This window comes from Talpa europaea (assembly GCF_964194135.1).
Source record: "Talpa europaea genome assembly, chromosome: 10".
Classification (NCBI taxonomy): Eukaryota; Metazoa; Chordata; class Mammalia; order Eulipotyphla; family Talpidae; genus Talpa; species Talpa europaea.
In genome coordinates this window covers 43,743,193-43,761,339 of record NC_140077.1, presented here as the reverse complement: position 1 = coordinate 43,761,339, position 18,147 = coordinate 43,743,193, and positions in this window count along the sequence as shown.

The following is an 18,147-nucleotide window of genomic DNA, read 5'->3' as shown; positions in this document are numbered from 1 at the left end:
TGTGTGTGTGTGTGTGGGGGGGGGGGTGGTGCTGGTGGTGGTGGGCTTGTCTCTGTGTGTCTTGGGGGCCTGTGTGCACATCTCTGCGGGTCTGTGTGGTAGGGAGCATGTGTGTGCAGGAGTGTGTGCTTTTATCCAAGAGCCTTCCTTCTTTAATGGGACAAAACTCAAAAATAAGATCAACTAGCTTTTTATTTTTTTTTTTTTTTATATATATTTTTTATTTATTTATTTGTTTGTTTGTTTGATGGTTTGTTTATACATGCACTGGGTACAGTCAGAAGCACGGGAGGGTGAGAGAATTCACCAGAGCCAGAGCAGGGAACAGAGCAGGCAGAAGGACCAAAGTACACTGCTGAGGGGAGCAGCGTGCAGCGGGAGAGGTCTGCGCGCCATGTGGGACCCTCCTCTAGTGGCCGGGGAGCAGCCAGGGATTGAACCGGCGCCGCAGAGGCCGCGGGCAGCTTCACAACCCAGCGCTCAACCGCTGCGCCACCGGTGAGGCCCTCAACTAGCTTTTTAAAAAACTAAGCACACAGTAGGTATTTTCCTTTCTCAGTAAATAACTGCTACTTCTTTCTTTTGAAACCTTTAAAGTGAAGTAACCTGCACAGAAAAACACACACAGCCCACATACGTGATGACTGTGCAAAGCCAGCCTTGTGAACCTCCCCCAGGTTAACACCAGAATCTTCCAGCACCCGGACACCCAGGACCTCATCCCTGTCCCCACCTTCCTGCTCTGCTCTTGCCTGCCTCTAGTATCATACACTAGTTTGACCTGTTTTTGAGGTTCGAATAAATGGAATCTTGAACATATCCCTAGGTTGCTCTGCCCCATGTTCTGTTAGTGACATTCATCCATAGGTTTTGATGATGACATGGTGACATCCATGACACCTCTGTCCCCCTCTGTTGATGGGAAGGAGAACTCCAGTTTTTTATGGACAGAAACAACCCCGTACTGAGCTCTTTTGCAGGCAGATCTTTATTTCCTTTCGATCAACTCCTAAAATTGCTGGGTCCAAGGCCTGCACATTTTTAAGGTATTTGAGAATTTTTGCCAGCTTGGCCTCCAGACAGCTATGTGGTTTCCATTCTCCAGGTGCTTCGGATTTATTTATTTATGCATGCAAGAACTGGGGTGTAGGCCAGAGGTGTGGGGGATGAGAGGATTCACCAGAGACAGAGTGGGGAGCAGAACAGGTGGATCTACTGAAATACACTGCTGAGGGGAGCAGCGGGCAAGTCAGGAGAGGTCTGCTGCACCTTGTGGGTCTCCTCCCTGGCCAAGGATCGAACTCGTGCTGCAGTGGCTGCGGATAGCTTCAAAGGTTGCATTCATAGTGCTGTGCTTTACTCATTGCGTCACCAGGGAGGCCCACTTGGTCTCTTTTAAGGTCTGCTTTACTCTCGAGGTGTATTTGCTTTCTCATTTGTTTGGAAAAAAAAAAACCAAAAAGTTCCTATATTGAATATAGGTAATAAAAATATGTTGAAAATATTTCTATCTAATTTGTCATTTGCTTTTTAACATTGTGGTTCATGTGTGTTGGAGAAAAGCTGGCCATTTTTAAGTGGTCCGATCTATCAATATTTAACTCTATGTATTCTCTAGCTTGTCTTTTCTCTCCCAAGATGACACAGATAGTTACCTACATTCTCTTCTTTCGCTTCTGTGGGTTCCTGTGTCTCATGTCATTGCGCTTCCGTCCACACTTCCATGGGGAGCATAATGTCAGGTGAGGGACAACTTAGAGATCAATAGCAGCTTGGTTCCATGTGTGCCCTGGGGCACGTTACCAGACCCTGTGCCTCAGTGTCTGTATGTGCCAATGTGAATAATGCCAGTAGATTATAAAAATGATAATCACCAACTGTTGTGAGGGTTGAATTACAACAGCCTTTTAAACTTTTTAGTCTCAAGTAAAATTTTTAGTCCCAGGTCTCTTTTTTTTTCCCCCAGGCTTATTTGTACAAATGGCATAGCGACTTAGGGCCTAGGAGTGACTCCAGTCCTCTGTCCTTACATGGGCAGGCAGGATTCTCTGTTCTGGAGCCTTTGTGGGGGTCAGCACACCTTTGGGAGCCTGTGCTTTAGCTGCATCCTTGGCCGGGGTTGAGCTTTGGTCTCTGGGGGACAGCCTGAGATCCTTGGTGATGGGGCAGGCACACGTTTGCCAGGCATGGGGTGAGCAATGTAGGCAAGTGGACTGAATTTGCGGCTGCTGCCTTTCGGCATGCTGGCCCTGACTGTCAAGAGCCTTGATAGCCTCTGCATGTACTCTCACAGCCTTGGCATTATTGGCTTTCATCATCCTCAGGCTGCTTTTTCTTTTCTTTTTTAAAAAAGATTTATTTATTTATGCATACAAGAACTGGGGTACAGGCCAGAGGTGTGGGGGCGAGAGGATTCACCAGAGACAGAGTGGGGAGCAGAACAGGCAGACTGACTGAATACACTGCTGAGGAGAGCAGCGGGCAAGTCAGGAGAGGTCTGCTGTACCATGTGGGTAGCTCCCTGGCTGGGGATCGAACTCATGCTGCAGTGGCTGCGGATAGCTTCATAGGTTGCATTCTTAACCCCTTGTGCCACCAGGGAGGCCCTTCTTGGGCTTCTTGGCAAAGCATATGTTCCTTAGGAACTTGGGGTCCACCCCCTTAGAGAATCATGTTTTTGTGATAGGGGTTTCTTGATGTCATTTCTGTGCCATTTTTGGGATTGGTTGTACGTGGTGTGGCTCTTGGCCTTGGCCATGTCTGCACTGATGTCCTTGGCTCCACAGGCGCCTTCAGTACAAGAGCTAAGATGCTTTTCTTCACATCCTAATACTGAAGACCCCCAAGGAACTTTTGTTTATGTGAGTTATTTATATAGATTGATACTTACCATATTAGAAATTAAAACAGTATATTTAAAGACACATTTAGAAATTCATTAAAAAACAACAAGAACAGGGTCTCCCTGGTGGCGCAGCGGTTGAGCTCTGGGTTGCGAAGCTGCCCACAGCCTCTGCAGCGCCGGTTTGATCCCTGGCCGCCGGGTGAGGGTCCCACATGGCGCGCAGACCTTTCCTGCTGCCCGCTGCTTCCCTCAGCAGTGTACTTCGTCAGTCTGCCTGTTCTGCTACCCACTCTGGCTCTGGCTCTGGTAAATTCTCTTACCCTCCCGCGCTTCTGACTGTACCCAGTGCTTGTATAAATAAATAAATAAATCTTAAAAAAAAATAATAAGAACACACTTATATGTTGACTTAAATGAAATTTTTTTCTGAAAAGTAACTTTCAAACAAAAAACATATTGGGGAGAGTGGCATTGTTTTGCAATTTTTCAAACTTCTTTTAATGTCTGGTTTGATGGAAGACAGCAGGATTCTCCCAGCTGCTCCTGCATCAGTCTGTAGTGATATCTTGTTTTTGATTGAACTATGTGAAGAAAATCCACCTTCCCACAGATAAGTACTTGGAAAAGGGAGGATTTTATTAGCCTGTGGCTGTTTTCCTTTGTAACTACATAAAAATTTGACAAGTGACAGTTTCTCTGAGGTTTGTTTAACTGTAGGATGGAAAATATAATGAACCTTTCGTGTTTTATTATTTTAAAACCCACTAGGCCATCTGACATTATGGAATCATTGACCCAGGTGTGATGTTGTAACGTCATACAATTAGTCATTTGGACAATGGGTTTGTTAGTTACATAACGCTTCCAAATGTGGACACATTTCATTTCATCTTATCAAAAAATTAGATGTCTGAACATCACCCATATCATCACAAAATGCGTTTTGGGAAGCTGCCAAACTCATAGAGGCTAATGTAAGTTTCCCAAAACTCCAGTTTTTCTCTTGAAAGCTCACACTTTTATCTTTGGCAGCAAATGTTGACAGTTGTTTTCCTCGAAGGGATGGATTTACTTTTTTCATTCTTGAGAGATGTCCTCCGGGGGCCCAATTCTAAATGACCATGGCTTGTCAGTCAACCCTGTCTCCAAGCAGGAGTGGGTTTGTGTTCTGTGGAGAAAGCGGCCGGTTGTGCTGGAGCTCAGACAAGCTCACAGTGCTGTTCCTCTGCACACCTGTCATGCCCGGGGAGCGGTCCTTGTCCATCCTGGGCCATCACATGGACTGACATTCAGTGACATCGTATTTATTGTGTCACCAAGGACATTCTCAAGTGGCACTGGCATATCTCGTCACCACGAGTGCGACCAGCCCATGGTGGGGCCACAGTTTGGCCTGCTGTGGCTTGCGTCCCGTGAACTTTCCTTCTGGGCAAAGGCAGTGATGTCTTAGTATTGTCCAAAGGACGTTTTAATTTGTGGACCCCTGGAAGGTGTTGGGGACCTGGGCTCTGTGGAGCGTGCTGTTGCTGTCAGAACCTTAGATTACATGGAAGGTGTGTGGCCTCAGCGCAGGAGTACCCAAGGGGACTTTGTAGGTGTCCCATTTTTCTTGTTCTTCTGGGAGTCAGGGAGGGTATGACTCAACAGGAGTGACCAGGGAGTGACCCAGCCAGGCAAGGGTCTGGCAGTGGGTGGGGTCTGCTTCTCTAATGGGTGCTCCTCAGAGTCAGCGCCCCCTCTTCCTGGCCCAAGGGAGCTTCTACAGCCTCCATGAGCTTCCTCATTAACCTTCTAGAAGCTCTGAGGCAACCCAGACAGGGCTGCAATTTCTGAGTGCCTGTTGTGTTCTGGGCCCTGGGCTAAACTTCCACCTCTCTCACCTCTTTTATGTTCACAGCGTAGACACCGGCAGGATTGATCTATTGTTACTGTCCTTTAAATATCTTTCCAGTTTCACTCATTCACGTGATTACTTTGGGCCACAGGGATGCCATTGAAGGCCAGCCCCCAGCTCCCCTGCCTGGTGGGCTCTGTGGGGGATGACACCCATGGTGGGATGTGCCAGGGGCAGTTCAGAAAGCCTTCCTGGTGCTGGAGATGGGAGTGAATGCGGCAGAGGGCACTGGATGAGCGTGAGGCTGTTTGGTGGCTCTCAGCTTCATCTGCTGCTTGATGGAAGTATCAGTGGTGTCATTTTAATTCCTGGAGGAGAGCTGACCGTGGTGGAGTTTAGAGCAGAGGTGGGAGTTGGGGAGCAGTAGGCCTCCTTGGGAGAAGTCATTGATGACCATGTGGTTCCTCCTTGAGTCTAACTGAAGTCTTTTATGCTGCAAGCTGTCTCTTCTGCTGGGTGTGCTTCATTCTCTGGAATCGGGTGCTTCCTGGTCCTGGAAGGAAATGCTCTGTGAAGTTGATGGGTAGGGAGGTGTGGGGGGAGAGAAGTAGGAGATTCCTAGTCCTGACCCTGCCTGCCATCTGTTGCTCTGTTACTGTGGGTTGGTTTCTGGCCTACTTTGGACCTCAGTTTCCCCATCTATAAAATGAGAGGCATAGACCAGGTCTCAAAGATGCTTCTGGTTCTAACTCTACATCTTGGAGACCAAGGAGAATTTTGATTCTGTAATGTGCATGCATGTGCTTGCAGACAGGGAGTTGGGGAACAAGGCTCAGGACAGGTGGGGGAACTGGCCTGAGTGCCTTCTCTGGGTACTGATTTGAAAGTTTATCCATGCTCCCCTCCAACTTCTTCTGGCCCCACAGCAGGGGAGCCCTGCAGTGTGGGGACTTCCTCTGTGTTTGTTCTGCAACTGAGGCAGATGTTTCCTGCAGCTGGCCACTCATCCTCCTGCCCTATTTTTAGCTCCATTGTTGCTCTCCCCAGGCATCTGGCAGCTAGGGGTATGTGGAGGCTGTGGCCCTGGAAGGGGCGCTCTTCTCCTGGGTCCAGCTTGTTCTCTGCCTTCTACCAGGTCCCTGGTTTAAGCTTCCCAGTGCTGGTGGAGAAAGGCTGGATGGCTTCAGCAGAAAGTGACTGGGTGGGTGACTGGGTGGGTGATGCAGTAGAAGGAGCAGGGTCCAGGAACGCTCTGAGCCTTGGTATGTCACTCACAGAGGGCACAAGAGTTCGTGCGTCTGCCTTTCTCATTGCACTGAAGATCAAGTGAGATAGTAAATGTGAAATTCACTTAGCAAATTGACACTTGGGATCTACAACTGTTATGGGAGCCCTGTGGGAGCCCAGAGGAGCATGGAATCGAGTGGGAGATAGGCATGTAGCTACTAAACACCAAGCCAGTGGGTTCAAGTCAAGGCCAGGGTTGTGTGGGCACTGGATATATGCCGGAAGGCTTGAAGCAGGAGGGGGCGATTCTGCTAGATGTAGGTGCTTGTGGTGAAGGCGGTGAGGGTGGGGTTCCTGGTTGTGGGACCAGGGAAGGCAGCGGCATGGAGGTAAGGAAGGCCCCACTATGTCGTGGGAGTTCCAGGCAGGAAAGGGCCTGGCGCATTTCTGGCCAGCAGTTCTGGGGCTGCTGCTGCCTGGGAGGGACAGGAGGCTCTTTAACACCCTCTTGAGCCGGCAGCCAGCATAGCACTCTACTTCTGACTGTTGTACATGGGAATTTTGTGAAAGGTTAATTTTGCACCAAGGTTCAGCTGCTAAAATGTTCAAAAGCCACCCATTTTGTCCAGCCCCTCACTTTCAAGGAGATCATGTGTGACCCAGAGAGGCTGGTACTGAGCCTGAGGTCTCTCCGAGTTGGAGGGACACTTCTCCTATGGGCAGGAGGTATCATCAGGCAGCTAGGACCTGGATATGCCTGAATGTCGGGGGTTGGAGAGTAAATAGTGGGTCATCAGGGTAGGAAATGTGGTATTGAATGCTAGGCTGGAGGCCACAGTCGTGGAAGGGATGGGGACAGATGCCAGAATTGGGTCTTGGTTCTTTCCAGCCTGTTGAAATGATACTTGAGGTCCCTGTGCTAGAGGTTGAAAGTGGGGTTCATGCGTAAAACTCTTTTGGGCTCAGGCCCTGGAAGCTGATGAGAGTGTGCGTATGGCCAGGGCCTTGGTGGGCCCAGGAGACCCTGGGTTTCTGTTGACCTGGAAGTACCCAAAGACATAGTTTCTTAGATTTGAGCAGTTGAGCATGTCCAGGCATTCCTAACCCTGTTCTTTTTGCCCGCCCCTACCTCCTGTATTACCCACTGCCCCCAATCTGGCTGCAAGGAACCTGGAGATGGATGGGGGCATCAGGATCCTTCAGCAGTCAGATGACTGCCATGCCATTCCAGGGCATCTTTACATGCATTGCCTGCCCCTCCCTGCAGGAACCAAAAGACAGGCTCTCTCCTGTCCAGGCATACCTTCTTGTTTCCCAGGGAGTACCCCTGCTCAGAAAGGCCTCCCGAGTGGGTCATGGAGAGACCCTGATGGGGGACTCCTGCGGTCTCTCTGCCTTTTTGGAGCAATGGAGGCCAGGCCTCTTTCTACAGTGTGGAACAAACATCAGCTGCTTGGAACTTTCCAGACCTCCCATTTCACTCGGGGTAACTGCTGCATCACACTATCTCCCAGTCGGTGGGGCTCTGATTGTCTTCTGTGTGTCTTTTTAGCTATCCTGCAAGCCCTGGTGCCAGGGATGATGCCTCCTGGGTTCTGGTATTGGGTGGGACTCACAGGATCTTGGCCTAAGCACAGATCCCTGGCCCTCCAAGCAGCCCATGTTTACTGCCAGGGAAACTCACCTTCTCCCACCAGAGGGGAAGGCAGCCAAGTACTGTCCTATTGCCATGTAGTCATTGAGGGTGAAACCTAAAAATAATAGAGCACATTAGTCAGGATTAGAGTTGACCACAAGTAATAGGAAGAACCAAATAACTGGATGACGAGATGAAAGTTAATTTCTCTGTCCTATTCAAGCTCAGAGCTTTGCAGTGGTCCACGCCTGGTATGGTAGTTCTGCTCCAACTTCTCAGGGAACTTGATCTCCATCATTCCTAGGGTGTGACTTCACGTGCTTGTGGTTCAAAATGGCTGCAAAACATCAGCCCTCACATCTGTGTTCCAAAAAGCAGGATGAAGGGAGGATCTCCACAGGAATGATACCAGAACTTGCCACGTAACACTGCCCTGTGCCCCATTAGCTAGAATTAGTGGCCTCAGTAGCTGCTAGGGAGACTGGAGATGTTGTCTTGACTCCAGGCAACCAAGTGGGCAACCAAGTGCTCGTTTCTGCTTCTTCTCCAGTTTGTTTAATACTGACAGAGGGAGGGAGAGGGAGTGAAGGCATGGAGAGCATTTTGATCAATCCTGCAGGCTGAGAAACTGGGCCAGAGTTTCAGGGGAGGTAGAGTCTTACCCAGAGAGATTTCCCAGGGGATGGTCAGTCTGCTTCACACCTGACAGCCACATGCCCCAGGCCAGGGAGGGGAGCAGGAACCACATCTGAGGGGAGGAGGCTTTTGAAGGGTTAGGAGTCAGCTCAGTGGCAGAAGTCGGAGGTGGGGCCCCCTTTACTTGGGCATCAGAGTTTAGTGGGAAAGTGTGACCTATGTCTGGGCTGCTGGATCCTGAGGGAAAGTCTCATTCTCAGTCCCCAGGATGCTTGGGGACTCAGACTTGGGAAAAGCAAAGAATGGCAGATATTACAAAAAAGTGAACAGGATGCAGCTTCGAAGGAATCCCAGACAAGGGTTATGCTTATGAATAACCAGGGGGCACCCAGGGATGCCTATTAAGGGGTGCATGCTCTACAAGGCACCCAGCCATCTGCCAAAGGCAAAGGAAGCGTACTCTTAGTGAGAAAACTTTTAATAGAATTGGTGCACATAGGGGCCTCCCCGGTGGTGCAGCGTTTGAGCGCTGGGTTGCGAAGCTGCCCGCGGCCTCTGCAGCGCCGGTTCGATCCCCGGCTGTTCCCCGGCCACCGGAGGAGGGTCCCGCATGGCGCGCAGACCTCTCCTGCCGCCTGCCGCTACCCTCAGCAGTGTACTTCATTCCTTCTGCCTGCTCTGCTCCCTGCTCTGGCTCTGGTGAATTCTCTCACCCTCCTGCGCTTCTCACTGTACCCAGTGCTTGTGTAAACAAACAAACAAACAAACAAATAAAAACATGCCTCTATAGAAAAAAAAAAAGAATTGGTGCACATAAAGAGAAACAAGAAGAAAGGATATTCCCAATAAAAGTTTCCCAATAAAACTCCCCAAGTTACCCATCCCCCTCATGGGAAAATTCCCGGTCAAACAGGGTCAGCTAGAAGCAGGGCTGCTGAGGCCTGAAAACTTGCCACAAGTCTAGGGTACTTTCTGGTGGGGAACCACAAGAAAGGGGTTAAGTAAGTCCCAGAGAGCTGGGTAGAGATACCGTATCAAGATAATGGCTGCCACTGTCTCTGCCAAGGACAGCCTTCCCATGAGTCTCTTCCACATATCTCCTCCAAGTCTCCTTCCCAGCTGTATCAGGGGTGAGTCAGGCCACAGAAGCTCGAGCCCCCAGGCTGCATGTGTTCAGTTAAATGTAGGTTCACCTGACTGCTCAGCTCCAACCCTAGTTCCCAGTAGCTCCCTCCACCCCCAAGAAGTCTAGTTCATGCCATTCTGGGACTTGTAGTCCCAGGTGACTGCACATGAGTGGGGGCAAGGAAAATGGGGCCTGCTTACTACACTGTGATGCCCCTCCCCCTTTCATGAAGATGCATTCTGTAACAGTTAGAGGGAACCCACTCCCCACCAGACCTTAGGAGTCTGGGAAGGCCTGGAGGACTTCAGGAGTCCCCCAGGGGTCTCTCTACTTGCCTCCCCATCATGGAGCCCTGTTGTTGCACATCTTTGGATTCTTCAAGAGTAGCCAGAGAGCTGTTGTCTTATTTGAAACCCCTTGATTTTTAAGTTCTGGCAGCTAATTTGAGTGAAAAGTCACAAAAGTTGAGGGTCAGGCCCTGGGTACACTTGAACCCTTTTGTGCTGTGGATTATAAGCCTTCTCCCTCCAGGAAGATGCATTCTCTGAGTCTTCTGGGAGCAGGGAGTAAGGGGAATATATGGAAAACTAGTTTCTTATAAGATAGCTAATTAAAAAAAAATATTTTAAAAATGTTTTTTTTAACCCCAGTTTTTTTATTTTGAAAAATTTTAAGTGCAGAGTACAGCGAATGCCTGTCCGTCCTCACCAGCTGCTCACATTGCACCATTGGTTCATTCTGTCTCTCAACTGTATGAAGGTCACAGGCATCCAATGTTTTATCTCTGAACTCTGAAGAGTTCTCTGTATCTCTGTATCTCCTAAGAATAGGGACAGTCTCCTCATCTCCATGATGTCATTATCTCTGTTTTATCTCTGAACTCTGAAGAGTTCTCTGTATCTCTGTATCTCCTAAGAATAGGGACAGTCTCCTCATCTCCATGATGTCATTATCGCACCCAAGGGTGTTCACTTATGTATCCAACGTTTAGTCCATATTCAGAGTCTCCTGCTTATCCTCAAAGTGTCCATTATAGCCTTCCCCCTACCCAATCCAAGATCCCATATAGACAGCCCTTTCTGTCAGGCAGAGCTGACTCACTGTTGGGGCTCCAGAGGTGGTGGTGGTGGGCCTCCACAGGCATAGAGGCAGGTGATAAGGGTTGCTGGAAAGGGTTCTTTTCCTTCCTGAGGGTCCTGGGTTCTGACCGCCTCCAGGCCCATGCTAGAGCACCTTGCGCCAGGTGCCAAGGTCTGTGCTGGTAGCAGAGCAGGCAAGAGCCCCTTCTCCACCCTCCACCACCAGGTGAGCCGAGGGGGGCTTGTCCACTCCCTCCCCAAAGGGCAGGACCTGCTCTCCACCTATGGCTTCTCTCAGTTCAGGGGGTCCATCTGTGTGACCCCCCACTTGCCATAGCTACTCGGCTGCACACCTAGTGACCTTGCCTTTGTCCACTGCCAGCCCCAAGCCCATGTTGAGGTGTCATCTCAGTGTGTGACAATGACATCTTCTTATCAGAACTCAGACCTTCAAAGGCCTGCAAAGCTCCCTGTTTGCAAACTAAAGCTGGGGACACGAAACCCACCCCACGGTGACAGCCTCCTGCCGAATACGTGGTAGTATGTCCTAACACTCCCTACCTTCTGCTTTTAACTTTAAAACAAACACTTTTTTTTAGAAAAAATAAAAATAACAACATTTCAGAGACATATAATTTAGCAGATGAAGGTCTCCTGCCTTCCCAGACCCCAGACGGCTTTATTTTATTTTTATTTTATTTTTAAAATTGATCTCATCTTAGTTTTAAAGGGAAACAGGCTGAGGGACAGAGGTGTGGGTGACCCCAGAGATACGAGGCATCAGGCCACACAGTGGAAACCAGAGGATTCTGCCTCTGCTAAGTGTAAATTTACATCCTCGACACTGCTTAGCCTTTTCCTCTTCTGTATAGGGGTGTCATGAACCCTGTTACCCCCACCCCCGCCGCCCCTTTCACGGTTGTTGTCAATAGCAAAGACAGAAAATCCAAGCAGACATGCAGCCCCCCTAAGCTGTACAAATGGAGTTATTGCCATGGTGACATGGATCACTAGGTAGTGGGTACTGGGGGTGGGGGTTGGGGGCAAAGGCATGCAGCTGGAGGAGCACAGGGGGCTTTTGGGGTGTGCCAGGAGGGGCATACCCTGGGTGAGGAGCTGTGGCATCTGTCCAACTTTAAAATTTTAAAAATAATCATACTTTTTAAAGATTCCTAAGTAATCACGTTCATTGTAGGAAATTTCAAAGTGATGGCTAAGCAAGAAAGGAGAAAACACCAACTCAGTCCCACGTTCAGGAATGAGCACCACCATCACTTTTAAGTAAACATCCTTCCCGTCTTTTGTGCCTCATTGTTGTTGAGTGCCGTCCTTGGCCCCCTCAACAAGGAGCCAGGCAGGGTGGGTGGGAAGGTAAAGTGATGGGGTCAGCTCATTCCATCTGCAGTTATGTGTCCTGCTTTTCCCCTGAGCCAAGCAGCTGCACGAGCCAGGAAGGACACGGGCTGGCGTGCAGCGGAAGGGAATGGAATGTCCCATTTTGTGATGCTCACAACGGACTGTGGGTGTTGAGAGATGGGGGTGAGCATGTAGTCAGGGAGGACTTCCTGGAGGAGCTAGACTTTAACCTGCAAGGGTGTAAAATGTAGGAGGATGGAGGGAAGAGGACAGGACAGTAGTGAGAGTGTTAGGGGGAAAAGGATGTCCTAAAGCTAATTCCATACAGGCTTTGTTTTCTCCACCCCCACCCCAGGCCAAAGCCAAAGACACTAGGAACTCCAAATCCCATCACCACCAAAGAGAAGGTGGCTGGGACCTGAGGGTGGGGTTAAGCAGCCAGGATGGTATAAGGCAGACACGTGGGCTTTGGAGGGGTCCCCCATTTTGGCTCTCGGCCAGCTCGCAGCGTCAGGCCAGCTCTGAGAGTGCCCTTGGGTTTCCAGGTCGGCGGATTGGGTAGGACGCATTAAAGACTTTATTTCCCTATTTTCTCCCTGAGTTGTACATTTTCCTTATTTCCTTTTCCCTTGTAAATAAACCTTTCTTTAACCTTTTGTGTGTGTCTGTAGTGGAGTATTAATAAGTCCTTTTTAAGCGCGCGGGTGAGGACCCACAGCCAGGAACCCGTTCAATATCGGGGCTGCCCTATAACAAGAGGAGTGTGAGGTAGTACTCGCTTTCCCCACATCCCCTGCAGAAAGAAGCCTGAGACCTACTGGGCTCTCGCCTCTGTGAATTCTGAAAGGTGACGATGTCCTCGGGTTGGTCATTGTTGGTTCCTTTCCAAAATACTCACTGAGCAGCTTCTGGGCCTTGGTAGCTGTCCTGGTGCTGGGGCCATGAAGCAGGCAAGTCAAGACTTGCTGCTCTTAGGAAGTGGGGGAGACTGATGTTACGCATAATCCTGCTGTGAGGCCATTAAGAAATAAAAGGGATTTGCATGAAACGGAAGGATGGGGGAGAAGGAGTGAGCAGGCAGCTCGGCCAGGGGCTCAGAGAAGCTTCTCTGAGGAGGGATGTTTGAGCCAAGGTGACAGGTGACAACTGAAGAGTGTTCCGGGCAGAGGGTGGTGGGTGTGAAGCCTTGGCCCCGAGGAAGACTGGCCAGTGACTGAAGGCCATCGCAAGGGAAGGGGGTGAGTTCTGAGAGGCGGAGCCTATAAATCAGGGTGAGGGGTTTGGATGTCACAATGTGATGGAAGGAAGAGGCATCGCCTGCTCAAGGCCTTAAAGGACCCTCTGGCTGCTGCGTAGAGGATGGATTGTGAAGGAGTATTGTAATAGTGTGGTCCCATTTAGAGCAGGCAGGTTTTGGGGGGGATCTGGGGTGCACCTCTCCCTGCCCTGTAACAGTATGAGGGAGTCTGGCGGGAGGCTGCTTCAGGTGGTGCATCCAGGAGCCGGTGGCCTGACTGGGTGTCCGCTGGGGAGCTGGAGAAAATCGGACCAATTGGGGTGCAACCCCGCCCTTTGAGGGGTGGAGTTTCAGAGCAGGCAAAGGATTTACCAAGGCCCCAAAGGGGAGCTGGGCTCTCTGGGTTCTTAATTAAGGCCAGGAGCAGGTGGAAACCTCCCTAAGTGGCTTAAGGGACAGCGTGGAGTGGGGAGAGTTCTAATTGTGTGTTTCTAAAATGGGGCAGCTGCTGTGACCCTGCCCCTTTCTGCCCTGTTCTTTGTTTGGGAGGAGCACCAGAGTATTGCTGGAGCCCACTTGTGCCTCCAGTCCCTTCCTTTTGTCTGCATGAGGCTCTGGTCCCTAGCAGAGAGGTTCTGATCTGGGACCTGCCTCTGGCTACTAGCAGGGGATGTGGTGGAGCAGGGCGGGCTGGGGCAGCTGGTGAGAGTGAACTTTCACAGTGTGTCAGGCTGGGTAGGTGTCTATGCACACTCACTTATTTTATTTGCATACATTCTAATTAGGGAGGTAAGCTATGCTCCCCAGTTTGTAGTTGGGAACACTGAGACTCAGAGAGGTTAAGACCTGTGCCCAGAGTCACACCAGTGAGTGGTAGAGATGGGAACCAGCCAGTTTGACCCCAGAATCACAGAAAGTCAGAACTACAGTGTCCCCCAGCAAGGTGTGAGGACTTTGGAGAGCCCTTTCAGCTTCCAGGAGCCCCCACTTTTCTATCAAATAAATGGGAACGCTAGAACTTATTTCCTGGGGCTTCCTCATGCTTATTATAGGTATTTATTCTTACCTGCAGCAGGTATTGGGTTCAACTCTAAGCACCCTAAGCTGACCAAAGGGTGCCCTGGAGGACTGTGGAGGACTTGAGGCTCAGCAGCACTGTCCAAGAGAAATGTAATGTGAACCACACCTGCCATTTTGAAGAGCCAAGAGTAAAAAGAAATAAGATGACCTTAATTTTAATAACACATGTTATTTAACCCAATATATCAAAGTATTGTTTTGATGTGTAATCAACATAATAAATATGTTGATTTATAAATAAATCTGTACATAAATTGATTTATGTATATATAAATAAACACAAAAAATTACATCTTTTCCCTTTTAAGTACTAATTCTCTGAAATCTGGTTTATATTTTATACTTGCAATGTGGACCAGTCACATTTCTAGGGCTCAGTAGCCATGGCTACTTATTGCGCAGTGTAGTTCCAGAGTGTAATTGATCAGGGACACCCACCCTCTCCTGGCCCCTCTCCCCCATGTCTGGTAACAGCTGGCTTATAGGACTTTATGGTGCCCTCAGTGACTGGGCCCTGTTGTAAGGGCTTCGTGTACATTCTATATTCTATTATTCTATATTCTATTATTTAACCTTCATGACCCCACTAGGGAGGTGATGCTATGGTCCCCATTTCACAGAAGTGGCAACGGAGGTCCAGAGGGATACTTGGTCCTGTTCACACGGTAGGTCAGCGGTGGCACTGGGTACAAAGGCGTGATTTGAGGGGCAAGGACACTGTGAGACACAGGACAGGGGAGCCCCTCTTGTTTTTCACAGATTTATTGAGATAAATTTTATATAATAAATTATATTTTAAGCATATACAATTTGATCGGTAATGGCAAATGTGTATAGTTGTGTAACTACCATCAATATATGGAGAAGTTCCGTCAACCAAGAATGCCCTTGAGCCCCTGTTTGGTCAACCTCCCGCCTCCTGCCCCTGACAACCATCAACTATTTTCTACCTCTGTAGTTTCACCTTTCCTAGATGTCATGTAAATGAGGCTGTATGGCTTGAATTCTTCTGGGCCTGGCTGGCTTCTCTTAGTATGGTATTTTTGAGGTTCATCTACATTGTTGTCTGTATCAGCAGTTTGCTCCTTTTCTTTTAAAGATTTATTTATGCATACAAGAACTGAGGTACATGCCAGAGGTGGGGAGGTGAGAAGGTGAGAGGATTCACCAGAGACAAAGTGGGGAGCAGAACAGGCAGATCTACTGAAATACACTGCTGAGGGGTGCAGCGGGTGAGCCAGGAGAAGTCTGCTGCACCATGTGGGTAGCTCCCTGGCCGGCCAGGGACCGGGTAACAAACTCATGCTGCAGACTGCAGATAGCTTCACAGTGCTGTGCTTAACCCCTTGTGCCACCAGGGAGGCCCCAGTTTGCTCCTTTTCAATGCCATCTTCTCTGTTGTATGGCTCTGCTACATTTTGTTCATATGTTCAGCAGACGATGCACATATGAGTTGATTTTCGTTTTTGGCTATTATGAATAAAGGTGCTATGCACAAGTCTTCCTCTGGGCCTACTTTCATTTCTTTTGATAGTTCCCTGTGATATGGGTGATATGGCAAATATTTGTTTAAATTTATAAAAATCTACTGAGTTGTCTTCCAAAGTAGCTGTATGAGCTTATCCCTTGCAGCCGTGTCTGAGAGTTACGGTTACGCCACAGCCTTACCAAAACCTGGTATTGTCATGCATTTCCTTAATGATACTGAACATCTTTTTATTTGACATCTGTATGTGCCTTTATTTATTTATTTATTTAAAAGATTTATTTATTTATTTATACAAGCACTGGGTACAGTCAGAAGCGCGGGAGGGTGAGAGAATTCACCAGAGCCAAAGCGGGGAGCAGAGCAGGCAGAAGGACCGAAGTACACTGCTGAGGGGAGCGGCGGGTGGCAGGAGAGGTCTGCGTGCCATGTGGGACCCTCCTCTGGTGGCCGGGGAGCGGCCGGGGATCGAACCGGTGCTGCAGAGGCCGCGGGCAGCTTCGCAACCCAGCGCTCAACCACTGCGCCACCGGGGAGGCCCTGTATGTGCCTATAAATCTTTGCCCATTTTGTAATTTTTTGTGGTTGTTGTTAACTATTGAGTTGTAAGAGTTGCCACCTCTTTTTTGGGCAGGACCTAAATGAGATCATGTATGTCCACCTAGTGGCCCTCCTGGCATCCTTCTTTCTGTGCTCAGGGTCACTGGCTACCTAAGGTGACTGTTCAGGACAACTCACTACCCGGCCCTGGCAGGCACAGGAATCAGACATGCCTGATTGACACACCTTGATTATACAGTCTCCTTGTGTTCACAACTAATTCTTCCCCTTTGCTACAGACCAGAGTCAGCATGGCCCAGCCAGGGAGCCTTGGGGAGGGCGGCAAGAGTCCTGGGTTCCAGTTCTGCCCTATCACCGCTTTCTTTATGATTTAGAACACACCTCTTACCCTCTCTAGGCCTCAGTTTCCTTAGCCATAGAAAGAGAGGTTGGACTAGCTGACCTTCAGCAGTGCAGCTGATGGACAGTTGGCTCCTGGAGGGCTGCGGTGACAGCCCCTTGTAGAGGTTCCTGTGGTCTCATGGTTCCTTAAGGATAGACTGGGGATTCTGTCAGAGTGTCTAGGCCGCAGCCGGCAGGCAGACCAGGAGAAAGGAAAGGGGCATGTGGCAGCAGGGGTCAGTAGCTGATGTCCAGCTTTCTGCTTCAGTCGCAGGAGCCAGACTGCTTTAAAATGCCACCGTTCGTCTATGCCAAGCCCAAAGGGTTTGATCAATGGAGGTCATGGTTGCTGTATCATAAAGCAAAGAAAAGGAATTTAGGAGATAGGGACTAAAGTTGGGGAAACTGAGACCAGATGGGCACAGTTGACTTCTACTAGAAGTGTATGAAAGATCTGGACTTAGGTTCTAGAGCTATTAGGCTGGCCTTAGGATTCAGCGCTCCAACCTCCCTTGCTACCCCCAACTCTGGGTCCTGGAATGGTCCACTGCAGCGTCCCTTTGGCTTGATGCTGCCATCAATGTGAGGCTCTTCACTGGGGGGGGGGGGGGGGGGGCTGGGCCTTTATGCCATGGCATCAGGCAGTTCGCTGATGAGTTGGAGATAAGATCCCAGCTCCAGAAATTTGATTCTTCTTGAACAAATGAGGTCACCTCTCTGCCGAGGATACCACAGGCAGTTTCTTCTCTCTCGGGATTGACTGCATGAGTTTGCGTGGAGGGAGGAGGAAACCTGTGGCTGCCTTTGTAGGACGCAGTGTCTGGGTGTTCTCCCAGAGCAGAGTGGAGGGGTCTGAAGGACCTGATTGGGGCTCACACAGATTCAAGATGGAGGTTAGCATGTAGGGGGTGCCCTTGCTGCCAGGGTCAGCTGTGAAGAGGGAGGTAGGTGGACTGATGAGACGGGGAGCAGCTATCTGCTCCCACTTCCTGGAGGTGTATGTGTGCCTTGTCCCCACCTGAAACCTGAAACAATAGGGCCTTGACCCATCAGGGTTGTTGGGGGTGCCTGGTGCTCAGTGGGTGCTTTGAAATGTTAATGCCCAGAATCAAAGGAGAAGTTGGAAGAGAGTTAGTGTAGGGAGTGTTCTTCCTTTAAAGCAGGGGTGCCCCTTTTTTCTCTGCCAGGCCCACCTAGCAATCTGACAGAAATTCATGGACCTTTTCTCAGAATCATGTTTTGAAAGGCACAAAATAAAGTATATGGGATTGCAGCGGAAGTACATTTTATTTTTTATTTATTTATTTTGAAGTACATTTTATATGAGAGCTGTCAAAACAAAAAGAAACTGGTGCCTGCCCTTCTTTTTTATTCCTGCCCTTCGTTCTTCACTGCATTAACAGGACACAATCCATTCGGCAAACAAAGATTAAATTTTATTTTTAAATACACGCCCGTGACCAGGCTGTCGTTGCTCAGCTTCTGAAGGGACATTAAGCTGGGCTGTGCCTGCACAATGGACACGGGAGGACTGTGATTGTTTTGATGGTTCCAGGTGCTGAATACCCCACTTTGCACATGGAACAGCAGCGCCCCCATGGCCCAAGTTGAAGGTGAAGCTCAGGTACTGGCCAGGACTCTCAGACTTCTCCAGGCTTGTTGA